The 20,910-nt window shown below is 38.9% G+C and overlaps 1 long non-coding RNA gene across 1 annotated transcript in view; it reads right to left on the reverse strand.

Moving 5' to 3' along the window:
- The window catches only part of LOC137848354 (uncharacterized), a 79,741-nt gene that overhangs the window by 14,665 nt on the left and 44,166 nt on the right, over positions 1-20,910 (reverse strand). Inside the window, exon 2 of the long non-coding RNA XR_011091304.1 lies at positions 17,987-18,125. This is a non-coding gene — a long non-coding RNA (uncharacterized lncRNA). The remainder of the gene's footprint in view (positions 1-17,986; positions 18,126-20,910) is intronic.

The following is a 20,910-nucleotide window of genomic DNA, read 5'->3' on the forward strand; positions in this document are numbered from 1 at the left end:
CGTTTAAGAAGACTCAGATGTTTTTTATTAAGACTGCTAAAAAGCTTAACAAACTGTTTCAGAATTTGCCAAATTACATCCATCTGCATAAACTAATAAAATATAAATTATCATTTCCAGTAGTTCTGAAGATATATTAATTCATATATTGATATATTAAGCATACTGAACAATATAATTCAGTTCTTATTCTTCATCCCACGGTACATTAGAAAATAAGAGTTTTACACATAATGCATGCTGAAATTGCAGATGTCCCACGCTATAGCAATGCCAGCCTGAACTCCTGGGGAATTCCATGCTATCTGCATGCTACATTGCCTTTTGAAGGCATCTGTTTTCTCAATTGATGATATTGCACTGCTTTTTTTTTTTTTTTTTTTTTTTTGGCAAGGGTTTTTCGGTGGAGTGACATGATGTGAAATAGAATAACCTGATGAAATATAATAAGTTAATAATAGTGTTGTACACAGAGCACCTTTCATCATGACAGATCCCAAAGAGTTTTACAGACTACATATAAAAATCATTCTTCACCCACCACTGAAATGTAGTCACTGCTGGAGAAGACTAGGGTAAACCATACCATGCCAGGAATAACAGCTTTTTGAGGAAGGGAAGTTAAGAAAAATGGTTTCATAGGAAACAATAATGGGAATATTTAGGGAGGCCAGATCTAATTATTAGCATTTGTATTTGGTCAACGTGATTAAAAGATTTCTTGTAAATATATGAATCAGCAATAGGGATATAAGTATTTCATTTTCATTTCTCATGACTTTGTTTTGCCTTTTCTCAGAAACAGTACTTAAAGCAGCAGGGGCAAACAAAAAGAAGAAAGAAAGTAAGTTACCAATTTAAGGGCTTTTAGTGACTAAAAGCCCTCTTCAAAAATGCTCACATTTTCTCCTAAACTACTGGACAATCTTAACTCTTCCATCTGATGCAATTCAATCAAAAAGGCATTATGTCCAGGTTAAATTTTACCACATCCAAATCTGAGTCAGGGTGTCATTCAGTGCAATAGAAAAGCTGGCAGTGGCAAAACTAGTGTTATATTTGGTTTCAATGGTATGTGTATATATGTGGGTGTTGATACTGTAAATATCAAAGCAAATGCATTTACAGCACAGAATTAGCACCCTTGATCTCAAAAGTACAATTAAGTTGTCATAAGTCATCTGAGCCATAGTAATTGACTGTGTATGTTCTCCTTTACTAGTTGCAAACTCATTGGAAATAGATTAAAGTTTTGTTTTGTTTTGTTTTGTTTTGCTTTTCCCTTGTAAATTGTCTGTTTGCTGTGGGTTAACAGCACTCCCCATAAGAGGCTCATTTGATACAATGGGCACTTTGAAGCCTGATCATATACTCTTGCTGCAAAGCATTACTGTAAAATGAAAAGGGTCATCTGAGAATAGTTAGGGAGAGATAGATGGATCATAGCATCCTCAGTTTATTGATACATAATTCAGCATGGAAGTCCATGAAAATTATTCCTATGACATTGTATTTAGGGTATATCTAGCCAGATATAAGAAAGGAACTTCTTTGTTGCTTCTTGAAAACTTGGAAAATTAATGTACATTGACTCGGAAGTGAGTAAGCACATGAGTAGAGCATTCACTAACTGGAGGGTTATAAAAAAAGGGTAACAGTTAATGGCAATAGGTCAAGCTGCTGGTGAATTATTAATGCATTGTCATAGGGATTAGTCTCATTGCATGTCAATATTGATTCACTGGAAGAGGATAGTAAAACTACAGCAATTAAGATTGCAGATGACAGAAAGCAGGGAGGTGAAGTAAACATGCAGGAAGTAAAAATGCAGGAAACCAGGAGTAATAATAAAGTCCACAAGGAGAGGTGAGGAATATGGGTTGGGAATATTAAACTCTGATTTAGCCTGATTTAAAAATAAAATAAAATAAAATAAAATAAAATAAAATAAAATAAAATAAAATAAAATAAAATAAAATAAAATAAAATAAAATAAAATAAAATAAAATAAAATAAAATAAAATAAAATCTAGAATGTCTGGAAATTAGCAAAATGAAAGGTAACAGCAATGGACAGCAGATTGGATATGTGTAATTTGATCTAGTGCCTAGATAAAAGCCTAGATAAAAACTGTGTTTCAGGTCTACACACTCTGAGGAGAACAAACGGCAGAAAGGGGCAGAAAAGGCAGAATTACAAGTCAGGCTTAAAAAACAACTCTATCTGAAGCTCTTACAAGGAAAGTGGACTGTGCTGGGTAATAGCCATCTAGCATGCTCGACTTTGATCTGATCCAAAAAGTGAAACATGTAACTCCTGTGGATTTTTTGACCATTGGTACAAGGAAAGTCTACTGTCCCTTCCTTCCATGAGGCCACCCCTGAATTTCTACCTCACTGATATTACGAAAGTTAGCAACACATTATGATTGTAAACCTATTCCCAGTATCATTCATTCTCCAGCTCCTTCCAATCTTCCATTATAGGAAAAAAAACTATAGACTATTATAAATAAATAAATAAATAAACAAATAAATAAATCGATCAATCTTTTTCACAGAATTTTTGCCAACTCAACAGAATTTCTCAGCTTGAAAAACTCCCAGCAAAGACTGCACTGGGGGTGAGAATGAAGTAATTAAGGATTTAGTTTATGATCAGGAAGGCTGCAATTCATACCCTACTCAAGCCCAGATCACCTATTTGATCACAGCATTGTTCTGGCTCTTATTCCTCATCCCTAAAATGGATTTAATAGTCCCTCACTACATCACAGTGGTCTTGTAAGAATAAATATGCTACAGATGGTAAAGTATTCAGATATTAGCATCCTGAGGGCCAGAGGAAATCAGAAGTTATATCCATGTATCTGTCATTGGAATCATTTGAAATTGAATGGACAAAGCTTTTAGAGAACATGCTAGAGACAATTGCTTAATTTACAGCACATATTAAATTCAACGAATTTAATTTCCATTATGCTTATGAATTGTCCATGAGTGGTTTAGGAACACAAGAATTCCCACCCCACCAGGAGGACAGTTTAATGGAAGGCAGGCATTGTGGCACTGCAGCCAGGGAGTGGAGCAGTGCACAGCTTCCTCCAGCTCCCGCTTCTGAGCCTCTCCCCAGCGTACACTAGACTAACTTGCATCTTTAGTGTTTTGCACATACATTTACTTCAGCTGCTTGCATATAAATATTTCAATCCAAAATATCATTTCCTGAAATTTCTTTTTCCTTTCCTTGCCTTGCCTTGCCTTCCCTCCCCTTCCCCTTCCCCTTCCCCTTCCCCTTCCCCTTCCCCTTCCCCTTCCCCTTCCCCTTCCCCTTCCCCTTCCCCTTCCCCTTCCCCTTCCCCTTCCCCTTCCCCTTCCCCTTCCCCTTCCCCTTCCCCTTCCCCTTCCCCTTCCCCTTCCCCTTCCCCTTCCCCTTCCCCTTCCCCTTCCCCTTTCCCCTCTTTTTTTTTTTAATTTTATTTTTTTTATTACTTCAAGATTTTTGGAAGTCTAGTTACTGGGGAATTATAGATCCCAGTGAGGATGATGGGATGTTTGTTTTTGTTTTTGTTTTTGTTTTTGTTTGGTTTATTTTCAGAAAAGAAACCCAAATGAGGCCATTACCATCAAGCTGTTACAAATGTGGATGGATTTAATGAATATGTCATCCGTCAGTGAGAAGCGTCTCACCGTCAGCCAGCCCACCTTATGCATTTAGCAGTGAAGCATTGCGTGTGGTAATGCTTGTATGTATGCTAGCTAGTACATTTATAAACTTGACCTATTTTCTGAGACTGGACAGGATCTGTGTTTGAGTAGATTTGGGGCTTGGTGCAAATATTTACAAATATTTACAAACATAGTTTTGCTTTTTACCAGAGAATCATACATCTGCATTTCTAAGCCAGAGGTTTCTTTTTCAGTAATAGGCTTCCTATCTTTTCAACACTCTGATTTGACCAAAAGGCTTTTTTTTTTTTCTTTTCTTGAATAAAACTGTTTTCTTTAAATCAGCTTTTCATCAGGAAAAGACTCACTCATGCTCATGATCACTTTCTTCTTAAACAAAACTGCTATTTGACCTTACCAACACATTAATTGTCATTAACTTTTTAATTCATACATCAAGCTTTGAGATCATTATCTTCTTACTGAGCAGCTAAGATGTGGAAGCAAAGATAGACAGAATATGTGACACTCCTCCAGGGCACAAAGAAATCATCAGCTGAAGACAGATTAAAATACTGTTTCCTTGTCTGGTATTTAGATACTTTTCCTCTGATAACTTATTGTCCTGTTGCTCATTGTGCTAATAAAATACAACATTTCTTACAGCACTTGAGTTTTGAACCACTGTTTTTAGAGGGACCTAACAACAACAGCAACAGTGCCCAAACCCTCCTGGGTTTTATGAAGAGCTGAAAGAGAGATAAACCATATGCCAAGGGAAAGGGGACATCATTTTGATCTTCTGTAAGGTGAAGTTGTCCAAACAGATCACTAGTAGGTAGCTAACAAAGCTTTTCCAGCTTACTGGAGAAGAATAGCATAGAACAGTTCACTTGGAAGGGACCTACAAAGATCCTACAAAGGATTCCACCTGCCGGATTTCTTCAGGGATAACCAAAATGTAAAGCATGTTGGTGAGGGCATTTTACGAATGCCTCCTGAACACAGATAGGCATGGGGCATCAACCACCTCTCTAGGAAACCTATTCCAATGTTTGACCACCCTCATGAAAACTATCACTACTGTTTCAAGACCACTATAAGTCTGCCTTGTTTTACAGAAATAATACCAAAATACCTCTCATCTAATTTGAATGCTGTTATTTTCTAGGAGAGATGGAGACATCCTCTGCAGATAGATATCTGCAAAACTGTATAATGTGGTATATAGTCCTTTTTTTCAGTCTTTACAAACAAACAAACAAAAACCAACCACCACCACCACCACCAACAAAAAAACACAGATCTTGCACATTAGCAAAAACTTTTAGGTCTTGGCTACTTTTTCCTATTAAATATGTCTTGGCACTTGCCTAGATTATGGAGTAATCGCTTGCACAACATCATTCTTTAAATAGGTCAGCCAAAACTCTATATCCAAATACACTCTAAGCATTGCTCAGATCTCACTTAGAATTTTACAGTTGGGTTCTGTCTCTCTAATGGTCTGAATCAAAACTGTGGATACATCCAAATACCCTGAAGCAAGGGTATTGCAAATGCAGATCCAGTCTGTCTGGCACAAGTCTTTCATTTTCAACTAAAGCTTCTTCTTTTTTTTCTTTTTCTTTTTCTTTTCCTTTTTTTTTTTTCTTTTCTCTCCTTCAGTTAAAGCAAAATCACTTTGTGATTCCACAAAACCTAGAAGTGATTATTTTCCAGGAGGTGTGATATCCATATGTGAAAAAATGAGAAAGTGATTAACTTGCAATGCATCTTGAGTGAAACTGATGGAGAAGAGTAAAAACATGGAAATTCAGCACATATGTTTTGTAAAAAAAACCTATTGTCCTCTCTGGGAGGCTTTATTTCCTCAACTTTTTAGGCAATGCTTCTTTGGCCCATAAATCAATATGGAGGAGGTCCTGGTGCTCAAGCCTATGTTATTAGATACAGTTGCAGAAGGGCTATGTGTATAACATGATGGGCACCAAAGGTCTATAGCAGACCTCTCAGGAGATAACAGTAGTTATGACTACTTGAGGTAATCACATAATATACAATGCTTATTGTTTTACTTTGATATTTGGCTTTGTACCTTAAGAGCAGAGTCAGAACTCTAATTAATCCTAAAAATTGCAGTGATAAATTTTCCAGAGGATATGTGAACTGAGACTAGTTTTTCCATGGTTTCATAAAGTCTCACATTTACTTGATTTTGTTTTAAACTCTGTATTGTTGCCATAGACAAGTATAGGATAAGATCTCAGCATTAGTTATGTCTTGTCCTCCAGGATATAATTTTTCATAACTGTCTTTGACTGAAAGGAATTGGCTTTCCTTTGTAAGTCTATAAAATGTGAGGTGTGCTCAGATGCCTAAGTGCATGCATTAACATTTATGTTAACCAAGGTCTAGTTTTGTGACTGAACTGTCTAGAACAGCATACCAGAGCTTGGTTTTGGCATACTGAAACCTGTCTTCTGGCCGCAGGTATTTATATTCCAGCACTTCCTATCATTAAGAAAAAAAAATAATATCTTCATATTTACAAATTATTCTGCGAATAGTAAGGACAAAAGGAATTTGTAGATACTTTCTTCTTCTGTTGTTGTTGTCTAATCATGTCCCAAGCACCTTGATATTTTGTGACTGCACTGATACCTCACTCCATACTCTTTAGTGATACAGCTTTGGTGCCCCATTCATCTCACAAGTACAGCCCTTCACATTGCCTCATCTACACATTTTTCTCTACTTTGCCTCAACCCTTCCTTACCATTGTCACCTGCAGACTGGAATACATACATGAACTATAATGGCAGCTTTATTCTGTGAAGAGTAGTGCCAGAAAATAGAGAAAACATTATATGAAGTAGTTCATACATCTCCTCTGCATAACTCTCAGCAATCTTCAGTGCTTTATCTTGCCCTTCATCATCTCTCCCTTTACCATTTGTGTGCCCACAAGAAGAAGAGTGTCTTGGACTAGGCTTGACCTCATTGCATAGGTGTCAGAGCCAGTGGTAGCATGTCTGTGCTGGGGCAATACCTGAAAGTCCCTTAGAGTTCCTGTGTTCTAAGTACTGTACACAAGTACTGCATAAAAGATGTCCTCACCCCAAGTAAGTTACTCTTTGTTAGCATGTGTTTTCTAATTTAGCCCAAGTACCAGAATTAGGACAGTCTGTACATGAGACCATGAGAAAGGAGATGGTCTTCCTAAAATTTTATGCTACAAAAGCCAAAATCTGACCATAAGTTTTGCTTTTGCCTTTTTTTTTTTTAAGTCCTACTTGTTGTTGGCATGATTCATTTTTTGTTTTATAATGTTACCCAGATGTCCAAATCAGTGTCCAGCTGTGCTTAGCACCACAGAAACATATAAGATGATAGTGGCTTTCCTCTGCAGAACTTAAAATATAATTTAGAAGAAAGCATAACAAGGAAACATAGCAAGCAAACACAGGGACGTAAACAAGGTGACATGGGTTGCTGTAGGTTGGCAGTACTCACCAACAAACAGAGCTAAATCTTGCATAGGGACTTTTGATATAGGGAAGCCTCAATCAGTTGCCCATTGTGGTTATGTCATCAGCCAGTGTCTATCTCTTGCTGTCTTTGAGTGTGAAGCAAGGCCTGAAGCAGCACTTGGAGTTGCTAAGATAAATTTAGTAAATAAAGCCTTGCAGAGTGAAGGTGAAACATGTAGATTGATTAGGCTGGGGTTTAGTTTTGTTTTGTTTCCCTTTTTTGCCCTAATGAAGGGACTGGAAATCCCTGGCAAACTGATGTTGATGGGCTTGGGGAACAAAAGCTGTGGAAAAGTATTGAAAAGGAAAGGAAGGCATCTTGGTGCAGCAATGAAGGGGAAAATCCCAGTTTAGACAGATGTTCAGCTGTCAATGACGGCACAGTGTAGAGAACATTGGAACTGACAGAATGAAGTTTAGGAAGGGGGATTCAAAGGGTTAGATTTTTTATTGTAATCCAAAAGGTTATATACCTTTATGTAACCCAGTAGTAATTCCCCTTTGGATCTGAAACATCTAATATCCTATTTTCTACTGATGAAATACCAAGTAAAGTACCAAATTCATTATTTTATGAACAAAAGCATGTTTCTCAAACAGGCCATATAAGTCATTTCTGAGAATACTAGTTATATTTTCTAGACTATAGGGGAAAGTGGTGCTTTTCATTTAATTGACCATGTGGTGGCAGTACATGTTAGCAGCAATGCCTTGTTTTTGAGATGATATAATGTTATTCATGATATTTACATCTCAATTTTGTTCCTCTCAAGTGTATCAACTGCAGGACCCAAATCAGTACAATCTTCACTGCTAAAGGATGAATGCCTACTCTTAAAGCACAGTATAATACAAACAAGTACGTGGGACCTTCATATAACAAGAATAATTGGGATGACTTGTTTGCTTGCCTTTCATAGAACCTTACCTAGTATTTTCATGATACTATAAAGAAAACAGTTCACATTTTCTTCCAGATATTGTTTCTTCTAAGGGGCTGTGACATTTTCATAGGAATTCTGCACATCATGAAGTATTATCAATATGCCTGTAGTCCTTTGTTTACAGGTAAAAATAAAATGAAGGCAAATTAAACAAAGTTAACTTTAATGGAGTGCATACAAGGAAGGGATCCCATCTACATGGAAAAACCATAGAGAGGATTTCTGAAGGGATGCTCAGCTATCTGTGGTGACAGGCCTGTGTTACCACCCTCCTGTAAAACAAAGTACACTGGACTCAAAGGGAATAGTTTTATCTGGTACAGTTTAGAGAGACGCACAATATCCTGTTTTTAATGCAGCACAGGTGTTGGCAGATCGAGTTTCCAAGTCTCACTAAATCATATATATATATAGTCATGAAATCAATTTTCTATTTCTTGTATTTGTGTACTAGATTAAATTGTTAAAACTAAGACATGGGAAGTGAAGAGGGGCCAGTTATGGTACTCATAGGGGTTGATAGTTGCTAATCTCTGTTTCAATCCAAGCAATATTTCATTTGACTGTTTATTTTCATTAAGATTCTTTTTGAACTTATTTATTGAGCTATGGTACTTCTTGGGTAGTGTTTCTGGCTGTGGACAAATACCATCTGCACTAAAGTAAACTTGTATATAAAAAAGCTCATTAGTACAAACTAAAACCAGAAAAGGATCATAGAAAGAGCCCAGGAAGGGAACCTACAACAGTAATGGCAGGATGGAAGGGCAGAAGGACATGGCGCTTCAGGACTTGTCTTACAGTATGGCTTCCAGTTAAACAACAAGTACTCAGCTTGTATTAATATTACTGTATGCTCTGGACCATGCTTCAACCACCCACAAATCATTCCTGGAAGCAAGATACTGCCTAATATCAGATATGGGGGAACCAAATCATGTATTACATATATATACAAATTGTATATACACAGAAATTGTCATATTTATCACATACACATATGAATATGAACAAATATTCATAAATATATATGAATATATATATGTGTGAATAATTTTTAAAAAAATGAAATAGAAGCTCTGCATTTTCAAATCACTTTGTCTGAAGTTTAAAAAATGTAATCAGATATAGGATAGTTAACAGCCTCAACCTCACAGGTCTCTCTGTTTTCCCCATGCACTACAGGTGTGCACTTGTTTCCAGTAGCAGCTGATGCAGCTAAATGCTTGAACGGAGAACAAGCTGTTTAGCTTGTTCTTCCCTGGTTTGAAAGTATGGCTTCCTACATTTTATAGTGTTTGCATTTTCTCAGTGCAGAACATCCAATAAAAGCTCAGAACACCTCTCGGCAGTAGACAAGCATTGCTACTCCTCAGTTTTGACCTCTAGAAGTGAAACAACAAAGCCATTAAAAACATTGCAATGCCATGCAATGGCCAGAAATACAGAAATAGACACAGTCTTGAGGTGGAAGTCTACAGCTCTGAGTCATGTCATGAATATCTTTCTTGCCTTTGCAGCCTGTTTAATTATTGTACTGGGAACACCACTGCTTCAGTTCCGATTTCAGAAATCTGTTTAATGCATACCTTTTGCAGTAACAACACAGTTCTAAATAAAAAGTACTGTGTATTCTTGAAAGATGGTCAGTATTCTCTTTGAGATTTGGACATAGTTACCTTTATTAGCAGTACTTGCAGAGATTCAGTCCTACCTGCAAATCCTTATTCCTATCATTGGGAATACACAAGATATTGTAAATAAGAGAAGGCTGGGAATTTTCAGTGAAAATATCAGCAGCAGAAGAGGAGAAGTTGCCACCCTCTTCTCACCCTCCAGCTGTTGCATTATCTCCTGAAATTAGAGGATTTCACTGGCTAAGGAAAGTTTCTTAAAGATTACAAATTTGAAAGTTAAAAGGAAGATAAAAAAAATGTAGCAGGCACTGATTTAATGAGCTATTGTTTGTAATAGATAGTGTCTGATTTCTTAACAAGTGGATAGTTCAGACAAAAGAGTGATTTGTGGTGTATACAGGGAGATCACCCTGGAAGATGAATAGTTATTGAACATTGACTTTAGGAAAGATGTGAGTTCCCTCAGTTCCTGTATGCCAGGACTTTGTCACATGAACTTGTTGACATAGAGTCATGTGTCACTTTGGCCACTCCATGGAGTAGTTCCTTGACCACCACACTCTCTAGTAAGTACAAACTAGTTTACTCCTACTGCCATTTAGGAGTGAATTTCCTGAAGAGCAGGCACAAGGACAGTTTTCACAAGTAGCTAACCCGTGTGGTAACCACAGCATGTTTGAAGTAACAAACTCATGCTCCAAGAACCAGAGACTGAAGAACAAATACAAGGTAAAAACTAACTGAAGACAACTCAGCTTGAGGTAAGCCACCTCATGTTAGAAGATATATATTTTCCTACAACCTACCAAAATGTGTGAAAATCCTGTGCTGGTGTGACCTCAAGTACTGTGAAAATTATATATATAAAAGTAACAACAGCAACAACAAATAGAACATCCAAAGGAGGGCTACAAAGCTGGTGAAGGGTCTGGAGGGCAAGATGTTTGAGGAGCAGCTGAGGCCCCTTGGTTCGTTCATCCCAGAGCAGAGCAGGCTGAGGGGAGGCCTCATGGCGGCCTGCAGCTCCCTCACGAGGAAAGCGGAGGGGCAGGCACTCAGCTCTGCTCTCTGGGGACAGCGACAGGACCCGAGGGAATGACATGGAGCTGGGACAGGGGAGGGTCAGGCTGGGGGTTAGGGAAAGGTTCTGCACCCAGAGGGTGGTCAGGCACTGGGACAGGCTCCCCAGGGCAGTTGTCACGGCACTGAGCTGCTGGAGCTCAAGAAGCATTTGGACAACACTCTCAGGCACATGGCCTGGTTTTTGGGTGGTCCTGTGCAGAGCCAGGAGTGGGACTTAGTGATCCTTGTGGGTCCCTTTGAGCTCAGAACATTCTATGATTCCATGAAATCTATAAGCTGCCTTGTCTTTGCTAAGATTTTGTACTGTGGTAGTCATAATGTTTGACAGATCAATTTTCCAAATCAAGAAGCACCCTATATCTGTTTTCCACATTTGCAGTGGGCTAAACCAAAGACATTAAATACAGCTTTTTACCCTTTTCATACAGTTGAAATAGTGAAGTGATCATAGTTTTTTGTGTGGTTGTAGTTGTTGTTGTTTTTAAAAAGGCGGGGCCAAGCCCTTATTTTCAAAATCTTGTGTCTGTCCATGAAAACTGGAACAACAGCATGTATCTACTATTTGCTGAAATGAGGTACAAGTATCTTTAGGTAACATAATATTTGGTGAAAGTATAGAGAAACCACAAACTTTTAACTCGTAGAAATGCTGGTAAGCAAAAATACATTTTTTTCAGGAAAACCATGTCTTCTCACCTGGGATGGAACCATCTGGACTCACGTTTTTGCTTTTCCTTTCCTCATTGTTACAAGATTCTTTGGGATCAACACTATAAAGATTTATTCCTACCATTGTCCCAGCAGTGAAACCACGCTTTGGCTACTGCTATTTCTGCATTAAACAACTCCCATCACATTGCTTTGATATGTGGCTACATTGCTGTGATGAAAGAAGTGTTCTGATCAAATATCTGTGTTTTTTACCCCTACTCACCACCTACTGCTTCCTCACAATATGGTGTCAGCAGCATATTTCATGAGCACAGTGTATCCCACATGGCTCCAAGGAACGGGCAATACAAATCAGTATCTTCCTATACAGTAGGAGCATAATATTAGACAGAATCCAGAGAGTTCCAGATGCAAAATCCAGCACTCTGGGACACTGTATGTTTTTGTGACTCCAGTTCCCTTTGTGTCAAAAAAAAATAAACAAATTAATCATATTCATCCTTCTGCCTTATTTTCAGACTTGAAAGATACAGCATGGCTGTGACATAGTATGCTCTGTGATGGTAGACAAACTCTGTGTGCATAAGATCATTCTATGTGAAAAAATGAACCTTTTGTATCTGCTACTGTCCTTCTTTTTGGCTATAGAGCTCCCTGTCTCTTAGTTTTTAAAAACAACATTAATGACTGAAATTAATGATCATTGATGGAATCAAGATATATCAGACAGATCTATCACAGGTAGCAGCATGGTCATGTAAGCTGTCCATAAAAGTACCTGCCAGATCATTTGTAGAGCCAATATCTCCAGTCATATTAGATTTGGGTGCTTTATTCAAGGAAAACCACAGCTGTTAAGAAAATTTATCCTAATTTTAATTATTGAAGACCTGGTTGCATCTCACTGAACCAAAAAAGAGGCCAAAGTAATCACTCTAGGTTGGACAACATGACCTTCAGAGGTTTTTTCCAACCTCAGACCTTCAGTGATAACACCAATGGACAAGAGCAGCATGCAGGCTTAGGTGTGGTATTAAGATCTGATTTTCTCTCCGTGGAGAGGGACCCACAGTTCATGCATGCAGAAGGAGGGAAAAAGATGGTTGTGTGCCTCATTTTCAACCCAGGCAAGCAGTTATGTCCAGTCACCACTGGGAATATCACAATGCCACCTCCTTTATTTCTAGAAGTAAAAGAAATCCAGACACTAGGATCTTAATTTCTGCTATTGGCTTATTTTTCTGTAAAGTAGGATATTAGGCCTCAGTTCAGGAATGATACCATGGAGCAGAGCCAGAAAGTGCTCAGTATGGCCCCATCTTATAATTAATAATTAGTTATGATGCTCTTACTGGACCTTTGGCTTGACACCAAACAGAAAAGAGGGTTGTAATCTGATCTCTCCTTGTGCATGCTTTAACCAGTGTTTTTTTCCATATAGGACATTGAGTCTATCTGTCTGTTTACACCTTTATTTTGTAAGTACAAATATAAATAATTGATGTTCCCAAGCTGCCCCTTATTCAGTCACTCATAAGCCAGTTGATTTCTGATCCTACAACAGCACAAGCAACATAAAGAGAGGATCTGGAATAGGAGAGACTTGTTTCCAGTCAAGAGCCATGTACTTCTGTGACAGGGAAAAAATCACAAAATCATTCATTGTTTAGAAGATTTTGCCACCTCCACTGTAGAAGAAGTGGTCACACAGGCACAGCTATTCCTTCTGTAAAGGAAGTACCAAATTCATCTTTGCATGAATTTGTAATGTCAGAAAGAATTCAGTTCTGCACCAGCCAGTGGGAGCACCTGGAGAGGCCTGTGCATGCCTCCCCTTGGTGACACCACGGTAGAGCCATTGTGTTTTAAACAATGGGGAGGGTAAATGTAAATGAGGAGAGGAGGCAGGAGGACTGGCCTCTGAGGACAGAACCTCTGCTACCCTCCCTGAAAAGAAGGGAGGAAAGGGATAAATAGGAAAATGAAAGGAAAAAGAAATAGGTCAGAGACCAAGGGACTCATCCTGGAGATATGGCCTTGCTTACATTCTCCATCTTCCTGGCACATGGCAGGACAAGGGTAAGCAAAACTTGAGAGACTGAGAAAAGAAACTTTAGTGTGCCCATTCTCTAGGCTTGATCCATTTTAGAGAACCAACCTAGGTTTTCAAAACCTTCCAGACTTCAGAATTCCAAGTCAGTTGCCAATAAATTGCCCATGCAAATTTAGGTATCTTAGAGCAACAGCAAAAACCTAAGAGCAAGCTAAGCCAGGAGCTACCTTATGTCAGTTAACATACAGCTGCCAGAAGCCAGACAAAAAAGAGACCCCAAGGATATCATGTGTCTTAGATCTTGCCCTTTACTCAGGGCTGCAAGAAATTGCTTTTATGTACTTGGTATGCACAGCCAGGACCCTCACTGGAAGGTATATGTCTCTAAAGAGCTAGGCAGGACTCATTTGTTTCTTTTAAAACATAGCCAGAACCTGTGCTGTGCCCTTCAAAACTAGTGAGAGTGCTCAAGGGAAACAGACTCGTTTCTTTCCTCATCTCAGAATGCTTTAATCCCTCTTTCTTTTCCCACTTTCCAGAAAATGGAGATTACCAAGAGGTTATCTAGGCCTAATGTGGGAAGTAGAAAAGGACTCCTCTCAGCCCCATGGGAAAACTGTGCTTCTGTGCAGAAAATGCTAAAGACTCACTAAGAGAGGCAGAGCATGACTGTATAGTCTAGTGGTTAGGCTGACAGTGAGGAAGCACAGTTCTGATGCCTGTTTCCATGACTGCTCCTGTATTTTATCTGTTTTATCTAAAATGCAGACTCTGTCTTGGGAGCAAAAAGCAGAACTCAGATCTTTTTCTGTAGAGTGTAGCCACTTAACCATTAAAATCCTGAATCATGTCCATAAACCTTGAAGGCTTTTCAGTGAAGTGTTGTAGTGGTGAACAGTACTTCTGTCCAGAGTGTTGTGTAGCCTGGTGTCAGGACATTTCCCTCTAAAGGAGGATGTATAGTGCTGAGTCATCTCGTAAAGAAGAGGGAACTCAACTTGGATGCCCATGTCAAAGTGGGGTGATAGAGATATACAAACTGAGTAGCTTTGGATGAAAACGTAAAGTGAAAAAAGTCAAACATCTATTAACCCTACATGCCTCCAGGGTTGGGCAGGTATTTCCAATGTCGAGTTTTGAACTTAAGTGCCTGAATTCCACCTAGATCCCATATAAAGTGCTTAAGTCTTCTTTTGGAGCTGGCCCAAAGTCACGGTTAGATCTGAACACAATATTTACATTTAAACTCAGTGCTTTCTCACCTGAGTTTTGGGTGCAAAGTTCACTGAGTTCATGAACATAAGCCAACAATCAAGAAAGTTTGGCAAACACAAGCTGAGGTGGTTCAGAGAGCTGGGAATCTGGCAGACCTACAATGCTAGATTTCTACTGTTCGTACATCCTCAAAGCAAGAGTGATTATATTTATGACCCCAAACACCAACCTGAGCAGGGCTCAGTGTAGAGAGCTGGAAGGGAAGTGAAGGAGGGAACAAAGAGTCTGAACAGGTCATGGTGTGCCCATAAATGCTATGACATTCAAGATGCTGCCCAAACTGCACAGGGAGCTGCACTTCAACAAACCTGCAAGCTGTTCATGAGCACAGTTTGCAATATCCTGGCATTTAGGCTGATTGCTTACAGGTGGTTAAGGAGACCCCAACATCCACTTTGAGAGCACCTTTGCTGAGGCTTGCATGATATTAGCCACTAAGGCACACAGTGCAGACAGGTGACAAATTGCACCTGCAGCTCTTACTTACATGTCTCTGTGCATTTACAAGGAAGCTGCATGGGAGAATGATAGGAAAGGTGGCTGGAAGGGCTCTCTAGGGATCACCCAATCTTGCCCCCCATCTGGAGCTTGAAATTGAGAGGTTCTTTTCAGTGCCTCACTCTGAATGTCTTTTCAGACCCCTTGAATGCTGACAGACTCAGAGATGTGGAGTACTGTTTGGGTTCTATGCTGTGAAAACTAAATAAATGATTAAAAAATAAAAAATAAAGAAAGAGAGAGAGAGAAGAAGAGGAAAGTCAGGACAGAGCCTCTAGTTTCCAAAGGTATGTTGAGATTCCCAGGCAATCTCATAAAGACTGAAGTACGTGGAGCTTTTTTGCCCTTAACCTAAAGATGAATGGCTTGTTTTAAAGACAGTAAAAATGCCATGTTGTGCAGGTGTCTGTATGTGTGGGTAGATTTCTCAGGAGGACTTCACGGACTATAGCCACACCAGTTGCACTCCTGGGAAGCAGCTGCACTCCTGCACAGCACTTTCTTTCCCCAGGTCCTCCTCCCTATCACTGTCCCATTCACCAGCAGACCTGTGCATGTGAAACTGGAGGTAATTAAACAAAATGTGATCTGAGTAGAGCAGAGACTAATAAATGAGCAATAGACATACATGTATTTTAACACCAGAGGGCAATTAGAAAAGGAGTTGAAATGGGAATAATTAGATAATATACTTCTAAATGAATGGCAAATCATAGTTAATCCTGTTGACTGTTTATGATAAATAGAACAAATGGCTTGTCAAAGTACTGTTAGTTTTTCTATGGCTTGATAGATCAAGGTTAGTTACTGTTAGAACCACAACATTATGCTTTGTTTCCAACTGATGAAGGAATAAGATTGATTTGAAACATATGGTGAAAAATACTGCAGTTCTTTGTTTGCATCTGTTATACTTTTGCTTGTTAGTAATTGGTTCACAAGTTGCTTTTCTATTTTTTGCTGTATTTTTTTTTTAATATATTAAGTGAAAACAGAGACTTTTTAGCAGATGTACAAATGAGAGGATAAACATCTCAAAAAGCTTTGAAGCTGTGTTGTTTTTTTCCTCCAGTTTGTTTTGTATCTCTTGGACTACACACAGGATTTTCTGCTAGTGAGCATGGGAGTAAAGCCCTTTTATTGGGTCACCTGGACCTGGTGAGAAAAAGGTCTGTATCTGACATCCTGTGATAGCATTTTTCAGAGAAATGAGATTTGCAGAGAAACTATGGTATTTGAAACTTTTTCTATGGTATATTCAAATTTTTAAGGGGGTTAACTCTTAATGAATAAGAAAGGTTCTGAAAGGAGTTTCTGAGTGTTTAGCTAGCTAAAGCCAAGGCACTCTCAAATGATTAATTCTTTTAAAATGCCTTCAAATTGCAAGCAACATAGCACTTAAAATTAATTCTTAAGGATGCAATGTCATGTATTCACGTTTTCACATCTTTATTCCCTTGTTAGAGCATGAAGAACAGCTAATCATAACCCTATGATCTGTGAGTGTATACCACAGCAAGCCTAAAAGCCAGTGGAAATTACAATGTGTGTGCTTCAGTACAATCAATTTTGTTTGTTATTTTAGTGGCATGATTCCTGTTTACAGCAATCAAGCCATCATGTCGCACAAAGTAAATCAATAGGGTGATAATGTAGCTGTTTACTATACTTACAGACTTGTCTGTGACCATGTCTAGGACACCCCATATCCTACAGTGCAATGTTCTTCAATTTTATTTCCCTTTGGATCAAGGTTGACATAACTCACAGGTACTAGGAAATCCCACCATGCTACAGAATTTAACTTTTATAAGAGATACATCTGGTACATATTTATAGTGAGCAGAATAAGGACTTGTTTCGATTATGCATGTGGATTAGCTCTTTGAAGAAAAAAAGTAGGTGTTACCTCATGCCCATATAAATCCAGTGGTAAAATGTGCCTAAAACTAAAACCCCCTTTACGTGCCTTTACTTGTAGATGCACATTAACATGTTTCAGGCACAGCTCTGAACAAGATACACAGACATATGTTGCTATGAATCTTGGAGAACGCACTGTGCTTTCATTTTTCAAGCTATGCAACAATTCCTGCCATAGATTTATGTTGTGCCAGAAAGGGACAATATATGGATATCCTGTGGGCATAGAACATATTTTCAATATATACCAAACACATATAGGCAGAGGAGCAAGTTACTATTGGGTAAATTAGGAAGTGAACTTTCAGTGTTTCAGCTGTTTGTGGCAGCATCCTGTGCCCACATTATTACCTACTGCATCTCACAGTGCACCCAGGGCATCCTGTCAATCTCTCATTGAGATATGAAAGCACTGAAAGCGTATCATTGAGCATCATCTCTGGTAGAGGACACTGCAGGGCAATACTGTCACACGGTCCACTGACACAGTGTGAATGCTTTGCTGCAAACTTACTCCAGCCTACTCTAAAGCGGCCGGATCATTAGAGAAAAATTAACAATCAAAATGGGTCAGCTAATTGGTTTTAAGAGTTTATGCATGTCCATTCCACAAGATGGAAATTGTAGACTGGGGATATACATCCCTTTTCTGGGAGGCATGGGAAGAGAAGGGAGGAGATGGAGCAAGAGGAGGAGGACCTGCTTCAGAAGAACATCCATGCAGAATACTCCTTCCTGGTTCAGCAAGACATCTAGTCAGTAATGGCATGGGTATAGACCCAGATTTGCGTAATTTTCAGGAGGGCTGTATGCTGTCACTTCATAAACCGTGTTTTGTCTGAAAGAAAGAAAAATGAAAAAGCAGGAAAAAAAATGAAATTTATGATTGCAAACTTTCTGCTTCCTTGTCTATCACTAAGTTACATTTTGCTTGCTGTATTCTCTTGAAATGTATTAATAAGGGGTGAGATCTTGAGGCCTCCTCAGAGGGTACTCCTTGCAGTATGGGCTTTTTTGAAAGTCAGTGACACTGATTCTCTCTTCCTGAGTCTCTCCTATTTAAATGGTTTCTAGAGTACAGAGTTGCTGCCTCTGTAACGTGCCCATGGAAAGAAACCACAGTATGTCATGGTCTGAAAACTTTACATTCCCCAGAGCCTGCTAAGTTCGGCACTTCTCCCCCCATATTCCACAGACTTCCAAATCTTCCCTTGAGGGGAGCATTCTTTGGCAATTCCCTAAGTAAACCTTCCTTTGTGTCCTGGGATTTCTGTATCGCTTCCTTTGGTTTTGGTCTATGTGAGTAACTTGCAGTCCTGAGACTTCTGGCAGATGGAGGTCCATTGCTGCAGACTCCTGCAGGGTCTCTTTCAGGGTCTAGATCATGCCAGGTAGCAACATTTTCTGTCAGTCCTGTGATAGCTTTTCTATAACATCTTTGCCTAATAAGCATTTGTAAAATCAGGTTTGTGTGTTTAATAAAATGAATGCAACTTTTAAAGACAATTTGACATTTTATAGAATTCCATTTATTTGTGTCTCAGCTAGCCTTGTTAACGATGGCAAAGTTAGTAATGATGTTTGGCAATCAAAACGTGTTATGAAGTATTCAAACAATACAAGGTTAGTTAAGTTAAAGGAGATGTTGTGCAGAGCATTTCAAATTGAATTTGGATAGTGGCAAGCATCTGTGTGTTTGGAAATCTCTAAGTTTCTGCCTGAAGGGTAAATTGAAGCTTATATAAACAAGAACTTGTGATCTAATGTTTGGGCTTTTACTGACACAGACACAAAGACACACACAGATGCACACACATAAACCTCTATGGGAGGTTACAAAAGATACAAAAAAAAGAGAGAGAGAGGGAGAGAGAGGACGTAGAGGAAGAGATGAGACATGTTAGCTGTCTATTTAATGTTTTTCACTCATGTAATACAGTCTGGCAAGGCTTTTTCCACAGTTCCACCAAGCCAGACCTGTAAAAGCAATTATCTGTCATCATAACGTGAATCAAACTTGCAACTGCTGTGGTTCTGAGAAGCGTGACAAAGTTAATTGAAATTTAGGCATTGAATAGTTTTCACTTCCTGAGATAAGGTGTGTTTTCAGGGGAAGTTTGTTGCTATGTTGGCTTTGGTTAACTATTCTTAAGACTCTTGTTAAAGGATTTGTGTTATTTCTGTGGGTGGATCGTAGTCTCATCCAATTATGACTTCAGTAGAGCCAAACTTTGTGTCATATGCTTTACTAGCCCATACTGGTTTGCACATTCCTCTCACTTCACAAGAAGATATAAAAAAAAAAAAAAAAGAAAAAAAGAAAAAAAAATATCTCTCAAGCAATTACAAAAAGTACTTTGGAAGTATCAAATTTTACTGAAAGTTCAGTTCACTCCAAAAATATCATTTTGGTGGCTTATTGGCGTATTGTTTTAGTAGCTACAATAAAATTATTTGAAATGTCACAAAAAATATTAATTCTCAGCCCAGAAGCCAAATGTGAAATATTCTTAGGTTTTCTTGGCTAGTTATCTTCTAATCTGATTGTAGAACAGCATGCATTTGCTTTCACCTGGTTTTACACTCTTTTTAAAATGATACCTGCAATAAAATGTCTTGCTGTTAACAATTGAAATCCTAAAGGCATTCATGGCATTGGTACTTGTGTGAGTAATATAAGAATATGGAAAGGAAACTGGAACTTTCTGAGTCCCTGGGGTATATTACTTGCCTGATTCTCTGATTCTCTTTTTAGCCCTATTTTGCTCTAATACTGTTCCACTGTCTTGCAGTGGAGTGGTTCCAGAGCATGATCTTGTAAGATGCTTGGTATCCTCAACCCTGACTGAAAGAGTACACAAGGAAATTGTGTCTTCTCTCCTGATGCCAAATCAGAAGAAATATAAAAAGTAAACAAAAAAAGCATTTGATTTTAGGAGATTTTCTTTTTATATAGACCTTATTGTTTTGATCATAGAATGATTCATAGAACGGTTTGGGTTGGAAGGGATGTTAAATTCCATCTAATTCCAACCTCCAGCCATGGGCAGGGACACTTCCCACCAGACCAGGTTGCTCAAAGCCCCATCCAGCCTGGCCTTGAACACCTCCAGAGATGGGGCAGCCACAGCTTCTTTGGGCAACTTGTGTCAGTGCCTCACCACCCTCTGAGCAAAGGTTTTCCTCTTAAACTCTAATGTAAATCTCCCCTCTTTTAGTTTAAAGCCATTCCCCCTTGTCCTATCACTACAACCCCTGACAGAGTCCCTCCCCAGCTTTCCTGTAGGTCCCCTTTAGGTACTGGAAGGCTGCTGTAAGGTCTCCCCAGAGCCTTCTCTTCTCCAGGCTGAACAAACACAACTTCCTCAGTCTGTCTTCACAGGAGAGGTTCTCCAGCCCTCTGACCATCCTCATGGCCATCCTCTAAACTTGCTGCAACAGCTCCATGTCCTTCCTATGCTGGGGGCCTCAGAGCTGAACATAGATTTTGTTTTGATGTTGACCCTTGGTTCTTCCTTGTGGGGTCTTTTAATTTCTTTCTTAAAGCAATTTTTAGTCACTTTGAAGGAAGAAAAAAAAAGTTCTTAAGAACTGATACAAGGTAACTAAAAAATATTTTGTGA

The sequence above is a fragment of the Anas acuta genome, chromosome Z, assembly GCF_963932015.1.
Source record: "Anas acuta chromosome Z, bAnaAcu1.1, whole genome shotgun sequence".
Lineage (NCBI taxonomy): Eukaryota > Metazoa > Chordata > Aves > Anseriformes > Anatidae > Anas > Anas acuta.